The sequence below is a fragment of the Phalacrocorax carbo genome, chromosome 3 (assembly GCF_963921805.1).
Source record: "Phalacrocorax carbo chromosome 3, bPhaCar2.1, whole genome shotgun sequence".
NCBI lineage: Eukaryota > Metazoa > Chordata > Aves > Suliformes > Phalacrocoracidae > Phalacrocorax > Phalacrocorax carbo.
The window spans coordinates 4809465-4826287 of record NC_087515.1 but is presented as its reverse complement, the minus strand read 5'-3'; positions in this window follow the sequence as shown (position 1 = coordinate 4826287).

The window sequence follows — 16823 nt, the reverse complement described above, 5'->3', positions numbered from 1 at the left end:
CAAGTTCTCTGGGCTTTGAGTCATTCCTACTGTTTCTAAAATCACAGTTCACAGACAATCGTCTGTGCCAGTCACATTTGTTAAGACTAATGTGTTTTGGTTGTTTTTAATTACAGCTTTACAGCACTGCTGCAGTCTGGGGACTCCTGGTGTAATGTTCATTTTCCACTCTCCAGACCCAGTTTTCACGGTAGGAAGGGGCCCTGCTCCCTGCCCCAGCTCCTGCAGGGTGGGGTTGTCAGAAGAGTACTTGAAGCTCTGCAGAGAATCGTTCCTTCCTCAGGATTCAGTGAACTTTCCTTTCAAAATGTGGGTTTCTGATAAGCAGCTCCTGTTCTGCTTTTTTCCCCCCAACTAACAATGAGCAGGATTGTTTTGTTTTCCCCCTCCGCAATGTAGCTTCACCAGCAGAGGTGCCAGATTGGCTTTGTGGAGGAAGGAGGCCAAACTGCATGTTAAATTACAATCCGTGCATCTGTCTTAACGTAATTCAGGCCATATACCTCCCTGCCTGCTCTTGCTAATGGCAATGTACGTGGGGAGGAGGGGGGTTGAGGGGTTTGCAAGGAAAGATCTGCAATCTTTGTCCCTCCAACTTCCATCCAGCAAGGTGCTTAAGCACACACTGAAGAGCATAATACATCCCCCTGAATTTGAGAGGCCCACTCCTATATTCAGTTGTTTAGATGTTAAAGTGCTTTTCATTCATGGAGTATCAGTAAATTTATGTTGAGTTTCACAAAACCAACTGGCAAAGAAGCGATAGGGGAAGATACCAGAGGAACGTGAGCAAACAGAGCACATGAGCAAACAAAGTGTGCATTTCTGTGACACCTCAACTCTAGCGCGACAAACTGTGGTCCCAAACAAAGCTTTTCCCTTCTTCAGCGGTAGCACTAGGCTTGATGTCGCAACTTCCGAGGCAGCAGCAATAATAGAGTCGGACACGCTAAAATACTTTATTTTCATACTTCCTCTGACCAGGTGCCATACGTAGCACTGCGTTAGGGTGGAGGAAATGCCTTTGGGAAAACCACGATGCTTAACAAAGGGTCACAGGGAGGGTGGATCAACTGCTGTGCTGGGATGTGGCTCCACCTGAGCCCAACGCTGGTGCCAGCTGGTGCCAGGAGCGGCAGTCCCAGCCTCCTGTCACACCTCCAGCCTCCCTTGTTTTACTCAAACCCAGTGCCTCCCACTGTGAGCCCTTCCCTCCCGCTGTCCACCCGGCCTGAAAGAGGTCTCCTCCCTCGGTGGGATTAAATGCCATCTTGTTTGCTGGGTAACGAGTGATGTGCACAGTAAGCAGAAGGCCCCTGCGCCACCGCCTGGCATCTTCACACCAGATAGCCCCTCTCCTGGTGTGCCTGTAATCAGTCACCATTTTTTTGTTTTCCCCTGAAGTTTATTACCATTTAAATAGCCTTCGAGCCTGAAATACGTTGGGGGTGGTTCTGGCTCTGCTGCCTCACGCTCTGTGAAATTCATGGACCTAAGATCGTGTCCTCACAGGAAAATAGTATGGGTTCAATGAAACTGGTTTAGAAACTGTTTTAAACCCACACAAGACCTTCTGTGGCCCTGTAGTTTTGACAGGAGCACTTTCTATGTACTTGGCTTGGGGTATAATATGCTTAGACAGAAAAGTGTTTATTCCCAACCAAAATCACAGCATTGAATCCTGCTGTCTGGGGCAATGGTTTTGACTACTGTGGGCAAATTCCACGTTTAAGTCAGCGTGTGTTTTTAGGCCTTGAAGATTTAAGGGCCAGACTGCAAATGCTTTTAATCAGGAAGCAATTAATTGCACAAATTTCCTCCTTGCAGTCAGCGTAGCGCTCATCCAGGTAATACTCCCTGCGAGGCGATGGCTCATGCCTGCGCACTACTTTTATTACTGTATATCTCTGCTAATTAGTTCCTGTTGGATGGTAGGCCAGGTTGCTACAGGGGGTTCAGATAAAAGGTACAATCAGTTAAGACGATCTAAAGATAGCTTTAAGAAGAAAAACAAATGGTTTGTTTTCCTGCTGAGCTCTTTATTATTATTATTACTATTTCTGAAGAAAACTCCCAAGCAGGATTCATGCTTTAGATGGAAGTCAGGACCAGGTTTGTGAGGGTCGTTCCAGTACCTCGATGTTGAGCACGCTCGAGTGGGTTTTTCTCCAGAGCATCCTGGTGCTCGCTCAAGACTGATCCCAAGTAGGAAACACCTAGTTTGTCTCTTTTGCACCCACCTCCAGGCAAAGGATCGCAGTCCTGGTTCTCCCTCAGAAACTCATGCTCAGTTTTCACTTTGAGAGAGGTGTTTGTCTACGAGGGCTGGGGGGATGTTTAGCCCTCATTGACAGTCCCTGGGGCAGCACATACACAATGTCTCACAAAACAGGAGGGTAAGGATTCAGCTGCCCCTCTGCCCCACATTCAGGTCAGGGCCATTTTCCCCTGCTAACGCTGACACTAACCTTGTTTGCTTTTTCAAACACAAGCCACACATCCTTCCTGTCCTACATGCTGGCGAGAAACTACCAACTCCCTCATTATGCTCTTATTATTACTAGCAGAAACCTTCCTCTGTGCACACACAGCGCTTCATGTTTGACTATTATAATTGTATTTTCAAAGTTATAAATAACACATTAGCCTGGTTTATGTGTTCATGCAAGTCAAGCTATAAACTGGCAGATGAATGAAATTAACTGTCTCCAGAATTCACATTCCTGTCACTTATTCAATTATTTGATCAACATAATTGCTCAGAGCAAGAGCTAATTGGAAAATGACATGCATTTACCCTCTCTATAGAGGAGGAGAGGCTTATCGGGTATTTTACTGCAGGCACTTTCATTACTCCCAATATTCTGGAAGAAACAAGGTTTTTAAATGAGCCAGGCCCAAACACACAAAGCTTGTTTGCTAGCCAGATGCTTTCCCACCCTTAAAATAGTTCCAGTATTTTGTGGTGCAAGGGTTTGAACACGCCTATAGTGCAGTGCGTACAAGTACCTTGGCACACGAGGTAGGGGAGCCACAAGCCAAGCTTGCCTCCAAGAGTCTACAGCACTAAATGCGTCCTTGCTCCCGTATATCTGCATTCATGCTGGTGCTGCAGCTATACTTGTTTGGTTCTGCCTATGACCGGCTCGCATCCCTGGGAGCTGATACGGACAGTATTGGTCAGCTGAGGCAGAAGAGCCTCTTAGGAGTAGGAAAGGCAGAAAGTGATTTTTTTTCTTGTTGCTGTTGTACAAAAGACTGTAATTCCCCCTCTTGTCAGCTCCAATTCTGCATTAAGGCCGCAGTTTGAAAAACTGATACCGTTGGAATGATTTTTCTTGTCCCTCGCCTAGTTCAGGCGTTCTGGTTCACGTTGCAAGCCCGCAGACACACACACGCATCCACACATCTGTGCGCTTTGTTATTAAAAGAAAATCTAAGAAGCGGGTGCCAGAACTGAGGGGTGGGGATGGAAAGGATCCGGAGGTAGGGGACTCGAATCCTAAACCTGTTTCCATTATTAGCTCTAGCATTGTTTAGGGTTGGAACATTTAATTTGTTTAAGTAAGAGACAAGCAAGCACTTTTCCAGGCTTCGCGGAGGGGGAGGAAGCTCATCTATCAACGCCAACAGTTTGCAACCTATTGTCTGCAGGCCCGGAGGGGATCTATGGGTTATCTGTAGGGGAAAGGGAGCTAAGAAAATCAACCCTGTTGTCAGTTGCCTTAAATTCATGACAGATGGTCTGCACCTCCACTGGAAAATATTGGGGTCTGCATATCAAAACTGGGTAAAACCCAGTGTGTTTTCCTCCTGCTGTTCGTGAGCAGTTCAAGCATCAGATTTTGCCTGCTTGAAAAGACTTCAAAAGTGGTCCACAGAGCACGTCAGGGCTGAGAAACACGCTGTACTGGATCTCGCTCCCTGAGCTCTAGCTGTGCTGCTAACACTGCGCAAGGGGTACAGGACACCTCTGGGAACTCACTGTACTGCATGCAGTGTCCTAGGGGCTGGTACTGTCTATATTTGATGAGAAGTAGTTAACCAGGTGAGCAATTATTTAGTTCACCCAAGAGGAGATTAAGAAATGAGTGCAGCACGGCCTATTTGTACTTACACCAGGACATTTCTCACGGTGGAGGTTTTCTAGGGTAGGAAGCAAAAGTATACAATAAAAGGATAAAAAAATAACCCCACCGTGGGTGGCTGGGGAGCTTGCAGTGCTTGCATAAGTGTCCTGGTGGTCCCTGGGGGAAGGACAGTTAAGATTTTGTTGTGCTGCTTAATGGGGATGCCCAGCAGCTTGGAAAAGAGGGGTGCTGAGGACACCTGGTGCCATTCCTGCTCGCAGCTGTGCTACGCACACGGCCGCAGCAAGCTGAAAAGGAGGACGGTGCCAAGGTTTGGTGTCTGGTCAGTGACTCCAGCTAGTGGACAAATAGCCCCCGAGTGGGATGCTGTGATCTTTAAGCTGTGACTAATGGTATAAATCGGGAACCTGATGGCACCACAGAATAGCTCACATGGAAAAATGCAGGCTCCTTTGTTGCCAGCTCTAGGCACAAAGGGGAAAAAGAATAAAACCCACGATGTGTCGGGATCTTGCCAACTCAGGCCGCTGCCACGGGCAAAACGGGGGACGGGCGTGCGGGGAAGCAGCCGTTGCCAGGGCAGGGAGCGGAGGCAGCCCTGCAGCCCCCCAGGCCCCGAGGAAGGGGGTCCCGCAGGCTCCCGCACAGGCAGCGGGACTGGGGCAGCTCCCGGGGGGGGCGGCGCCCCCGGCCCTTCACCCCCGCTCCGCACCGGGATGCGGCGGGGAGATGCTCCCCCGGAGGCCAGGCTGGCACCCCGCCGCCCTCCCCACCGGCACCGGGCCCGGCACCGACAGCAGGGGGCGGCCGCCGCTGCCGCAACCCGCACCCAGTCCCGCATCCCGGCCTCTCCGCCCCCCCGGCCCCCAGCCCCGCATCCCGGCCTCTCCGCTCCCCCCACACCCAGCCCTGCATCCCGGCATCTCCGCCCCCCCGGCCCCCAGCCCCGCATCCCGGCATCTCCGCCCCCCCACACCCAGCCCCGCATCCTGGCATCTCCGCCCCCCCACACCCAGCCCCACATCCCAGCATCTCTGCCGCCCCACATCCAGCCCAGCAGCTCCGCATCCCCGCACCCCCGCACCCCCGCACCCCCACCCACCTCACAGCCCAGCATCCAGCCCTGCAGCCCAGCAGACCTGCACACAGCTCCGCAGCCCTGCAGCCCCAGCACCCAGCACCCCTGCAGCCTTGGGCCCAGCCCGCAGCCCTCCAGCCCATCATTCCCAGGAGCCCACCACCCCAGCAGCCTCGCGTTCCCCCAGCTCAGTGTCCCAGCAGTCCCTCAGCCAAGCACACGGGCAGACCTGCATCCAAATGTCCAGTTCTGTAGCCCTACAGAACCACAGCCTCGCATCCAGCCCCAAATCCCTGAACCCCAGCATCCCAGAAGTCCCGCAGCCCTACCACCCAGCACCCCACAGCCCACCATCCAGCACAATATCCAAGCTGTATAGCAGCCCCGAGGCTCCGCAGCTCTGCAGCTCAGCATCCCCGCAGCCCCACACCGAGCAGCTCAGCAGCCCAAGGATCTCGGCATCCCAGCCCAGGGCATGCAGCACGTGCGGCTGGCACAGTGCTGCTGCTCATGGGTCTAGGTTTTATTGTGGTTTCTGCCCTCAGACGCAATGACAACTGTGACCGCGGAGGTGGTTGTAGTTACACTAGGGCCTTTTTGCCTGAGGCCCTGTTATAAACTGTACTGGCAGAGGTGCTATTTCATTCCTGGGAGCTGGAAAAATCTTTCTAGTGCGGGCTTGCCACAGCCTGAAAAGGCAGCTTTACAAACGTGCAGGATGCAGCCAGAGTTACTGGTGCACTCGGGGTCCCACCGCTGTGCAGGGCTAGAGGTAGGCGTGCAACATGGGTAAAGAAAAGCAGGAGCAGCTGCCTCTGCAACTTCTTGGCTCCAGTGCTACGGCCTGGTACTTCACTGTGAGCTTTGTCTCCATCAGGATCAACCCCTCCCTATGCACAGCAACAGATTTTTCTGCAGGATTTTAGCATTAGAAATGAATACTGGAAACCTGGTGCTTTTGTTACACTGGGGCATTCATCCTGCTGACTGTGAATGGACGTGATTGCATTTCTGCAACTGGAAATTCAATAAATATATGCAGAAAAATGATTCGCCCCTGGTTTTTTGTCTATTTTTGTCCACTTTCTTGTCCTGCTGAGCCTCATGCTGGCAACTGCTTGCAGGAGGCCGGTGGCACGTTCGGTATGATGGAGCGCTCCTCTCCCGCCTGACTTAGAGCAGAGCCTTGCTGCATACCTGAAGTGATGGCACAGGTGTGCTGCTCCTCTGTGAACATATTCCAAAGGCACACATGGGCTGTCTTAGCTGGAAATTCATCCTATTTCTTACTCAGGCACAAAAGATCTGGTTACTATTTTTGGCAGAGGGAAGGTACTTGAAATGGAAAACGTCCCTCAAGTCACAAAACAGGATAGAAAATCAAGCCGTGGAAAATATTTGAAGGCAAACAATAAAAATGCAGTTTGAGTCAGTGGAAATGTTTCGTTTCAGTACTTTCAAGCTGATCTTTTTTTCATCACTTAAAAGTAAAATTATTTAACTTGTAAAAGGCACTTGAATAAAGAAAACACTATTCTAAATGTCAACAATAGGAAAACGTGATGCTTTGATATTCATAATTTTTTTCCTTATTACTTTTATTTGAGAACTGTTTGGGCATATTTTCTTTTGTAGCTTCCACAAGAAAACCAACAGTTTTAAGGAATCAGTCTTTTTCAATTAGAAAATATTTTGCTGAAAACTCCTGTCTGGAAAAAAGCTGGAAATAGTTAGTGTGAGAAGTCGAGCAGGAAGCTTTTAGTTCCAGATGTGTTGTTCTACTTCCCCTGTTATGACAGAGGTACTTACAATGAAAGTTCAAAGATGCAGCGCCGGTGGAACTAACTACATATTTCCTGACGTTTGTGCCTGTCCGTGCAGGGGTGATTAGGCCGCTCTTTACTAACCCAAGCTTAATTCATTCTCATAGCAAAGGGAGCAATCAAAAGCCCAGCGATTCCCAGACAGAAATCAGGGCCAGTGTACCAGAGGCTTTCTCCCATCTTATTTCTGGCTGTGTTGTGTTCGGAAGAAAGATGCACACAGCAGATAGAGTCCAATCCCAGCTCTTCTCCAGTGAGTCAGAGTCAGCTTCTTAGGTCTTATGGACCTTAAGTCAGGAGGGCAGTCTTGTGGCTTAGGATAAGGAGTCTGTGAGTCAGAAGAGTTTATTAATGAAAAAAAAGCCTGCTCCTTTTATTTATTAGCAGATGTCTCTAACCAGCCTAAGCAAGCTGCCGCTAGAAAATATCGGCTGTAGGCATTTTAAAGATGGAGGGGGTAAAAAAAAAAAAGAAATCCAATTGGCATTAGATGATTTCTGCAGCAACATTATATTTATCCATAACCAGTGTCCTGATAGGAAAAGGACAAGCACCAGGGTAAACACCAGAAATATCCTGATTTGGGTTTCAAGCTAGCTAAACTCCCATTGATTAAGCTGGGAATTTTGATTAAAGACCTCAAGCTGTGACCCACAATTCAGTCAGGTTACTCCTGCAGCTTAGCAAGGCTTGAGTTAAATTGGAAAGCAGGATAGAGCCTCAGTGAGTTTATCAGCTCTGAGCAGTGTGTTTCTAGGCAGATAACCTGCAAGTACCTCCTTGCTCAGCCCCAGAGTCTTATGGGGGATTCAATAGGTTATCTGTGTGTTGGGGGGAGATATTAAAGTCAAGATATTATAGTTAAGGAACGGTTGGTGGGTTAATAGCCAAATGTGAAGGTAAGGGTGATTAAAGCTTTAAAAAAAACCCTAAACCCCTTGGTGACTGTAGTCAAAGACAATCTTCGGTTGTTTTTTGATGGTTACTTTTCTGTCTAGGCTCCCACGGAGGCTGACAAGGGCTATTTTAGCTTGTCAAGGCAATAGCACCATAGCAACAAATCCGTAAGAGGCCTGTCCGTTTGGTGCGCAGGACCTGTTTTGCATAGCAGGCCTTTGATCTCTAAGTGTCTTTAGCACCGCCATTTTTTTGAGTGTGGTGAAAAGGTGAAACAGGTCCCTTGTTTAAGTAGGACAATTTATTATTGTCATTTAGCTTTCGAACGACAAGCCGTTCAGAAGAGCTCCAGCCAGGGGAGAGAGGCCTTGAACGCAAGGACATTTACGCTTGGGTCAACAGGGAAGTAAAACGCACGGGGTTTGCAGAGTCCAGTCCTTATTGCATTGGGAAAAAAAAATTTATATTTTTATTTGTTCATTTTCAATTCCCGTTTCTTCAGGTTACTGACAAAAGAATTGTTAATTAGGTGAACGACAATAGCTAATGCAGTAAAGACAGGGCTTCTCCCTTCTGCTTCGTGCCACAGCAACCAGCTTGCTGGGCAAACTTTGGCTGAATAACCTACCTAGCTGCTGTGAAAAGCAGAAGGAATTCAGACTGATTTTGAGGGCACCACCTGAGTCTGTCCATCCAGCACGGAAGTCCCCGTTTGCAAACCAAATGGGGACTTTTCCAGAGAGACCATACAGAGGTGATATAATACAGGTAAATGGTATAATATAGGTAAGAAAAACTGCTGCTTCCAACCACTGGACTGTGAGAGGCAAGTGCAATTTTTTTTTTCTCCGATCTTTCTCTGATAGAGAGCAATGTGAAACCCCGAACAGACAGTGTTTAAGAGGACCTAGCTGTACCTCTGACAGCTCTTGACTATGTGTTCTCGCAGGCTTCTTGGGCAGTGTCCGGCACCCAGCACCCGTGTGCGCCTCATCCACAGCGACCAGCAGTCCCCCGGCCTCAGGCAGTGCCCAGCGCTGGGCAGCTGGCCGCACTTGCACAGGGAGGGACCCAGAAGGGCTCCTTGGAGGACACCCAGCCCTGTGGTTTTCAGGCTGTGCTCCAGGGGCACACCGGTGACCCACAGGGCAAGAGGAGGTGGTCAGTGAAGTGGGTAGAGAAAAAGTGAATCAAACAGGCACACCTCCCTCCACACATGCAAACAAATATTATGATGAGAGAGCAAGAGTACCAAAATGTATTCTAGGCTTTGCCTGGTTTCTGTAGCGTTGTCAGTGAAAATCATCATGGAGCCGTTGCATGTTACAGTCCCTGGATTTTGTCCCAAAAGCATAGTTGGAAGAGAAACTGTCAGGAAACACCAGCACATCCCAGCTGCCTAGAAATAAAATCAGCGGGCCCTAACCATTCCTGACAGCCCTGGGTGTCTCACCTTGCCAGAGATGCCTCAGCCCCCAGGGGCAACTGCAATATGCAACTGTCTGCACCATCACAAAGTTTGTCCTGCCATCTGTATTGAGCTTTCCTTGCTGCAATTTAAGCTCATTATTTCTTGCCTTATTTACCTCCACGTGCTGTAGAGAATAGATTATTCCCTTTCTCTTCAATGTGCCGAAGACAAATTGTGTTCAGCTCCGCGTTGTTCACACAGCCCTTTCATGGTGGCAGCCCATCCCTCCTTCGCCTGGCTGCCTGCCGGTGGGCCAGGGATGATGGATTTACCCCAGAGCAGCCTGGGAACGGCACTCTCTGTAGCTTTACTATTCTGTTGCTTTGGTTTTACTCAGGGTTGTCTTCCCATCCTGAGCCATGTGCTGGATTCGCCTCTAGTTTTGAGTCCTTTTCAAGCTTTCATTCCTACCCCTGAGGTGTATTTCCCAGGATCACCCAAAGCACATTCCTATTTCCTCTGCACCTACTTTGGTCCTTTGTTTCCCTTCAGGAGGGCTGCCCTTCCCAAACAGCAGCTCTCAAACCCACGGGGACCGCACCACACACGCGCGCGCGCGCGCACACACACACACACACACGCAGCCAGCTCCACATTAACTAAGGCCTAAGATAACCCAAAGCATGAGAAAAAAACCCAAACAACTCTGTGTATAGTCAGTACCTGGAGCCAAACAGAGATATTCTACCCCTCATATTTTTTTGTTAATTGTTGCGCTGAACATTTTTGTTTTATCAGATGGGGAATGACACTCGAGACCTAACTAATTTGTGCCTCTTGTCAATGGCTCTTTGTTTTCTTTTAGTTTTTTTTCCCCTTATTTTTTCCCTGACCCTATAATCATTTCTTTGTTCCCTTTGGTAAGCTGACCGCTCAGATCATTATTTTCCTGCAAGGCAGGCCTGTCTTAAACCTGGCCGTATCATTATTTGTAATAGCAGCAACATCCGCTGGAATAGCAGTGATGCACAGCAGCCAGGGCTCCCTCCGCTAGGCACTGTGCAAAAAATCACACTACCCAGCTCTGGAGTGACCAGGACAAAAGAGGCTGAAACCCAGATGAGAAAGCATCTTTTCCATATAAAACCAGGTGAGAGACTTTGGACTTTTCCTTCATAGGTACCTTATTGCCCTTGTTAATGGCAGGCACTCTGACTATATTAGTGTAGGCTAGCAACAAGGTACTAATAAACTAATAAACAAAGCAGAGGCAGGGTGCAGGCCCAGGCGGTTGCCTGCATAGTTAAATGGTTGGCATTGTCCTTGCATGAGTTTGTCCGAGACCAGGCAAATATTCCCGCAGCCGGTGCCCAGGCATGTTTCAGGAGCTGGGGTGGGCCAGGGAGGGATCCCGGCAGGTGGTTTGGGCACAGCTCTCCTGCTCCAGGGGGACAAAAGCTCGTCCTCTGGGGATGGCTGGGCATGCCAGTGAGATTCAGGGGTGGAAAACATTCCCTTGCCTGTCTTATTAATTTATGTAGCTGTAGCCTTGGTGTCTCGGCACTGCACAGCTTTTAATGGATTTACTCATCCCAGCATCCCTGCGGGGCAGGGAAGTGCTGCTCAGCCCCTGGGTCTGACAGGAAAAACACACCTGTGGGGACATTGAAAGGGCAACGTGGCTCCAGAGCAGCCTTCAAGGTCCTCATTTTCCAACCCCCTGCCCCAGTCCCAGGGCTCCAAGCCCCTTGGGTCAGTGAGGACGAGCCAGCCAAGGAGATGTGCCCCAGGCCTGGTGGGGTTGCTGCCCAGGACCGCACAGGGTGAGACATGGCCACCTCCTCTGAGCTCTGTGGCTGAGACAAAACCCAGCCCAGCGAGGCTTAAAGCATGCACCAGGCAAGCCCAGGCCTGAGAACAGGGTCAGGCTTGTACTTAACTTGACCCTTAGGGACTGGCAGAAGCTTAGGCGGGGACCTGGCTCCTCCAGCCCACATGCTTTGCCTTACTGGGATGTATGAGGCCTTGGGGCTTCTCAGAGACCACATGTCAAATCCATACAGGTAGTTCGTGCAGAGGAAATTGGTGGGGTCAGGAAGAGCAGAGGGTGCTCAGCACTTTACAGCCACATTGCCTGAAGTTCCTCTGCTATGAAAAACAGAAAGCAGTTCAGCATCATGAATTTTTCATTTTCATTTTCTCCATGCCTGTGTTAACAGGGAGACAATTAGTCCTTCAGGTACCGGGTCATCTGCCTCTGCTTTTGGATCATGCCCATCACCATGGTGTCAAGGACTGCGAGTACAGAGAATCTGTGTTCATTATTAAGGCACTATATGAAAATGCACTCTTTAAGCTACAACCATATTTTGAGGTTTTGTTTATAAGCAATATCATTACTTTGATCCCTGAGCAGTCACAACCGGACCTTTTGACAGAGCGCTTTCAGGTTTCCAGGCCAGCTCCCAGGCACATGCTTAACGTCCCTGCAGAGCCCTGCTCACCTCCCGTGACTATGTGCGGCAGGAGGAGGGTGCTGGGAGCCGCAGCTCCTCCCTGCTGGTGGTGTGGCAGGCAGCTCTGCCCCAAGCCTCCTAGCTGCAGCAAGCCCAGCCCTGGACATAACCCGTCGACGAGCTTTGCTCCAGCCAGCAGCCAGCCCGAGGCTCCGCGGGGCAGGGATGGATCCAGGGGCCATATGGATCCAGGCTGTGAGGCTTCAGCTGTATTTATCCCAGCCTTTTGTTCTTCATGGCTCACCTCTCACTGACACCCGCACACCTCCTACGTAGTGGGAATGTTTGTGCCTTTCCCTGCTCCAGGGCACTGACAGCGAAGGTGGAGTGAAGGCCCATTACCCACGCAAGGTGGGGCTGCAAAATTGGACCCCACCGAGGAGGTGAAACCCGCTTATGGCCTTTCCCTAATTATTATTCTTGCTGAGTCTTCTCCTTGCTCGGTACTGCCTCTGGTAGGAAAGATATTGTTCTTGCATTATCAAAACAGCTTAAAAGCAAAAAGAATACTCAGCAAAATGAAAACTACCACCACCACCAAAAAAAAAAATCCACGCAAGAAACCTGGGCCTCATCCACTCTTCTGTTAATTAGCCTTAAAGAAAACAATAAAACCAGAAAGCAAAGCAAAAGCCAATGGAGGTAACTGGGATGGGCTGCTGGAGAAGCAGGAGCTGTGGGAAATGGGGACACAGCTGCGGAGACCATCACCTTGCAAAGAGCCCCAAATTTCTGAGGTCTGCCTCTCCCCCAAGCCCAATTTCATGGGAAATCAGAGTAGATGGGGTAATTATCGCAGCTGTGTTTTGGGCTGGTTTAAGATGATGTACTTTCCCGGCTGCCTTTGGAGTGCAACAGCAGTGGCAGGCAGAATTCCAGCCAGCACAGCCCGGCTAAATCCACTGAAACAAGCAGCCAACCAGCCTTCTGGAAGAACTTGCTGGGTGATTTCTGCCTGCTCATTTTCAATGACAAGTTTCCGAGGAAAACAGTAGCGTTTTAAAAACCACATGTACAGCCAAAAATGCTTGTGGACTTTTCCCTCCTCCTCTCTAGCAAATACTTTGCTGCCTCTTTTACAATGCCATTTCTATTGACGTAAAGCAAAGATAAGAAATGTTTGCTGGCGCTGGCTCGCTCAGCTTTCCGTGTGTGGCTTCTGGCTGATTTGCCATGTGTCCCGGCTGAGGTCTCAATCCACTTTTGACTGAAAGCGCCTGGGTCCTTGCTTGGCTTATCATGCCGACACAGCTGGCAACCTATTAATCTCCTGCTCATGATGCCTTTACTTTATTGGGAAAGATCTGGTGCTTTTTAGTGGGTAGTATTTGTAGCTAACAGAGGCTGGTGCTCAAAGCGCCCGGGTCACCTTTCTGTGAAAACCTCTCTGCTTAACTGCTGGAGCAGGGGAGGTTCAGCGTTTTCGTCCTTCTTGCTCTGGCACTCTCTTTCAAAGGTATGGAGAACCCTAAAGCAGGCAGGAGAAGCCAGGACCACATTATTTACCAGCAATGCTTTGCCCTTGTTCACATCTTTAATATGAGGACTTCAAGACATCTAAGAAGTATTTTCTCACACACCGATAAACTGAGGCTCAGTTTCCACTCTGCAGAAGTTTTCCTGTAGAGCTATGTTTTTAGGCACATGAATTCTGACTTCTCCCTCCCTTCCCAGCTAACAGGGGACACTAGTCTGGCAACGTTATCCAGCAAAGGAATCCTTTGAATCTCAACCTCTTCAGAAAACTGTTTTAAACTAGGCTGGCTGGTGAAAATAAACCACCCTGGAAGGGTTTGCCTCGCAAAGCCATGTTGATAGTACTGTTCTGGCAACTCTTTCTTTCTAAATCCAGCTAAATCCTCAGGCAGAGGGAGGTTTGTGAGCTGGGACTAGAATGGCAATTTCCTGAGCCCGGCCTTGTACACCGGCCAGGCGACATTCTGGCTGCTAACAGAATAGTTAGTAAAGGACTCACAGGTAGAGATGGGACGCTTGAAAGGGAAACAATAATTTAGTTTGTGGCTGGCTTCTACGTCTGATTATGTATACCTATTATGGCTAAAAATTTCTGGCCTGGAAACCTGGGAATTGAAGGTTTTTGTCCCATCCCTGAAAAAGAAGAGAAACATAATGCCTGGCTAACTGCTTTCCTCTCCCAAAGCAGATTCCTGTCAGGGTGAAGCACAGCGTGTTGAGAAGTACCTGCTCCTCCCCAGCTGTGGCCTCCAGCACCAGGGAGGTGGGCTGGACTCAGCGCTGAGCTGGCTCAGCTAAGCTGGGGATCAGGGAGGCGCCTGGGAGCCTCCACATACAAACACCTGAGCCAGAGCACTGCAGATTTGGACGGCAGGGTTTGCTCTGCACCAAGTGAATCATGTTCTTTGCTTTCCTGCCTCTGTGTTAGCACGTAGCACAGAAAAAGCTGTGGCTTTCTCCCCCCTGCTAAGCCGCCCTGGAGCCAGCTGTGGATGCTGTCCCGTGATGCCCACCCTGGAAGTCAGGCAGCTATCAGGGAAGCACAGCCTGCTCACTTTCAATAAAACTGACGCTTGTGCTGGATTGTACCGAGCCTTTTAATCTCCACCAAGAAGATCCTAGCAACTGCTTTCGGAAAACGTGGAAAGGGAAAAGGCTTTTCAGCAGTGGCCATGGGGTTCTTCCAAGTTTGATACCAAGAGGAAGAGGCCGACTCCAAAAGAGATAACACTAGGACCAGTCATTGTTTTTCAGACTTTAAGAGTAACCAACTAAAAATGCACAGGCCAAACTGTCCACAGAGGCACGTCAGCACAGATCCATTGGCTGGGATAAGCTTCACTGGGGAGGCTGGGTGCAGAAGCGAGCTTGGGAGTGTCCCTGCAGAGCAGACGGGTCTCTGCCCCCTCACCTTCCAGCAGCCTTAACAGAAGTTAAGTGCCCCATCAGGGAGATGCTTTCACTGCCCATGAAACGTGGGCTCATGTAAGGATGTGTACGGCCCAGCGAGGGGTGCCCCTGGGGACATCCCAGAGCTGTGGGGAGGAGGTGGAGTTCTCCAGCGAGTACTGATCTCCGTTCGCCCCGGCTACTGACCATTTCAGCCCGGTCTGGGCATATTTTACAAGCACCGTAAGATATCACACGGCATTATGAGGCTGTTCAGTGTCCTGGTTCTCTGTGCCTGTGGGAGACACAGACTGTCCGCGCCCTTGCATTCCCCTTCCTCTCTCAATGTTTGCATTTTGGTTTAGGATGTGCAAAACTTCTCTCCTTCCACCTGCCTCACTGCCGACTGTTTCTCTCTGCGCTTGCTGCTCTGCCCCATCAGCCTGGGCTCTGGCTGCCCCTGCCTGGCCCTCCAGCCAGGTCTGATGACATTATCCTCTGTCACAACTAATTTGCAAACTGGGACTTTATTCTTAAATACAGCCCCACATCCAAGCTCCAAAGAGATACCCCTGCATTGACTTTATCAATATGTAAAAGTGTCAGCATTTTTAGGCCTGGCCACCGAGGACTCCCTGGTCCAGACACAAGCTCTGCATCTCCCATTGCTGGAGTCCCCCCAGCACCTCCCAGATCTCGCTCTGCAGGCCTGGGAGATCAGGCTCCTTGCACCTGTCGTGCCACCAGGGTGGACATTTTGGGGAGAAAACCCCAGGTCTGGCAGGCTGCTCTGGAACTTGGCTCCCTTTTGAAACATCCCTGAGGCCTGAAACTCTGGCAAGGTGAGGCGTTCGGGTATGGGGAGGGCATGGTACGGTGAGAACCATGGAGGGGGGTGATGAATTTTGGTGCACATGGACTGCTGGGGTTAATCCCCATTCAAAGAGTCTCTGGGTGTCTAATTAGTGTAAAAACAAAACAGATGCCTGGCATGACCCTGAGAGGAAAACTGATAAAGGTCTTTTCGCTTGGCTAGAAAAGAAAATGTCTGCTGTACAGAAAATACCTCTGAGATATAGATGACTTCAGGAACACAGATTACAACACTGAAGATTGGGGTAGAAGTGTACACGGGAGACAGGGAATTGTAGTCTTGGCTTGGGCATGAAGGCCATGGAGATCTACCTGTGGGGTCACGTGAAGATGCCCATAAATGCAGGTCCCACAGCTTAAGCATGGGTGAAGGGTGAAGAGAGTGCTCATAGCAGGGATGAGGGCAGGGCTGGAGCAGGAACCAGCTCAGGCAGCCAGCAGGGTTTCTTCCCAGGAGTGCTACCAGTGTCAGAAAGGCTGTGGCAGAAAACAGGAAGGAAAGATTTTCCCAGCTGCTGAAAAGAGTGACAGACTAGGATTTTGACAGCTGTTTTGGGAGTCCACCTGGGGAACTGGTGGGGCTGTGGCAGCTAAGAAAAGCTAGCAAGGGGGTTCACATATGGGCTGACGGGCAGCGTGGCAAAGAGCATCCATGCTGCAGGTACCATACCTGATTTGAACGCTAGCTGCTCTGCCCCTGGCTCCTCAGAGACGCGTGCCCACACTGAGCTGCATTTCTCTGCTCGGCTCTCTCCTCTGCCACTCTCACCAGCCCCACCATCGTGCAGCACATTGCCCAAGCATGTTTGCTTCTTCTCCAGCTTAGTCCTTGGATTTACCTTCCTCTGGGCAGATTGTCTCTGTAAACTGGGGCTCCTGGAGTAGAAATAACGTGGCAGGTTATAAATCCCAGTGAGCAGAAGGACACTGAAATGCAGTATGCCACAGGGCAGGGGCAGTTCCTTCATTCAGGTTTGGCAAAACTAGTATCTTTGTTATTCTTCTTACCCAGACATTTATCTGCCACCACCAAGATCTTACCCAGTCTGTCCCCAGTAGTGCCCAGGCGATCTTCTGGGGCCACTGCTCGGTTCCTGCTCAGACCCGACAGGGAGAGCCAGTCCAGAGCAGAGCTCCCAGGCGTGCCTGGAGGGGCGTGGGGCAGCCCTAGGGAGGTGAGGGGCTTCGGGACAAGCAGGCAAATTGGTGACCTTCACACAAAATACAGGACACGCAGCACTTGCCAGCAGCTGTGACCCCAGATCAGCT